This window comes from Echinops telfairi, unplaced genomic scaffold (assembly GCF_000313985.2).
Source record: "Echinops telfairi isolate 266 unplaced genomic scaffold, ASM31398v2 ScPeMD7_2565;HRSCAF=3150, whole genome shotgun sequence".
NCBI lineage: Eukaryota > Metazoa > Chordata > Mammalia > Afrosoricida > Tenrecidae > Echinops > Echinops telfairi.
This window is the reverse complement of record NW_022106463.1, coordinates 10,148,127-10,149,587: the sequence shown is the minus strand read 5'-3', so window position 1 is coordinate 10,149,587 and position 1,461 is coordinate 10,148,127. Positions and strand designations below refer to the sequence as shown.

Sequence of the window (1,461 nt, the reverse complement as noted above, 5' to 3'; positions counted from 1 at the left end):
GAGAGAGAGAGAGAGAGAGAGAGAGAAGCACTGGCCCTGAGTGGCTATATTTAATCCCCCGAGGCAGGGATGCCAGAAAGACAGGGAGGCAGGGTGTTGTTGCTGGCTGCCTTTGGGCCAGCCCCCAGCTGTGCCCTCCCAGGATCCATGCAGATCAGACCAGTCGACATGCATTGCAGTTACACAAGAGCGTGTGCACACACACTGTGTGCATCTGTGTGTCTCGTTAGTCTGTGATTCCGATTCAGTCCATCAGATGGAGAGGGACTGGCTTCCCCAGCAGGGATACCACAGGTGCAGCCCAGTTTGAAGCTCTGCTTCTGATTCAAAGCAAAGGACAGAGATGGATGGTGTGGGCCACCTGCTGCTGCGGACTGGTTGACCTCCGCTCCGTCCTTCCTGGAGCACATGGTCAGCCAGGTCTTCCCCAAGGGCGGGCTCAGAGGATTGGTGATCTTCTGCCGAGACCAGAGTATCAGCCGGTCAGAGGCAGGAGGCTGCAGTGAGCCGCTGTCTGCTGGGTGGGAAAGACAAGGGTCCACACACTTGCAGAACGCCTCCTCTTCTGACCCATGATACCCACCTTCACCCTTGCTGCCAGCCGCCTCTTGGCCTGGCCCCGCCGGGCTGTCTGCAAGCCTGAGGCTGTTCTACCCACCCCGTGGCCACTCCCTGCACACCCTCTGGCTCCCCACAAACTGCCCACCACCCCTGCCTGGACCTTTCCAGCCAAAGACTGGAAAACGCGGAGAAGGAAGTGGCGCGCTCACACACACTCAGTCGATGGGAAGCACAGCCTGGGGTTGCAGACCGTTGGACCTTGCTGCCCCAGAGCCCCAGGGTCTTTGAATTGCAATGGTCTCCTTAATTACAGGGTCTTCTCCAGCCTCTTGCCCAGTCCAGGGAGGTGTCCTGGTGGCCCAGGGGGTCCGTGCAGAGGCAGGCATCGTGGCAGCTCCCAGAAAGCCCAATAAAGTCACACATGTACTCATCGGCTGCTCACAGGCAAGTGCAGCCCAGCTCTGGTCATCCAGAGAGAAGGTCTCCAACCAAGCATCTCCAGGGATGTGTGGTGACCGGTCGGTCACCTGACAGGGAGCTTCTCCCTTGCTCACTGATGTGGCCTGTGTTGGGTGGGCAACCAAGCCACCCACAGTGGACACGTAGCTCTACACTGTGCTTTGTTTTCCACTTAAACCGCTCTTCAAAGAGAGACCAGTCTTCACGGAGCCAGCTGTCCCAGATAAAAGAGCAGATTGCTGAAGCAGCTCCAGAGAGCTGAGGACGTCAAGTCCCCAGGCGGTTCAGAGCGGGTTGTGCTGATAACCCAAAGGTTGTGAGCTCAAGCCCCCTTGCTCCCCAGCAGCTCCGAGGGAGGAAAGGCTTGGAGCCTGCTCCTGTAAAGATCGGAGTCAAGAAAGTCCCGAGGGTGCTGCTCCACCTGTCCCGTGGGGTCCCCTC

The 1,461-nt window shown here is 58.6% G+C and overlaps 1 protein-coding gene across 2 annotated transcripts in view; it reads left to right on the top strand.

Moving 5' to 3' along the window:
- The window catches only part of STARD13 (StAR related lipid transfer domain containing 13), a 37,384-nt gene that overhangs the window by 12,908 nt on the left and 23,015 nt on the right, over positions 1 to 1,461 (top strand). The gene's annotated exons all lie outside the window — the stretch shown is intronic.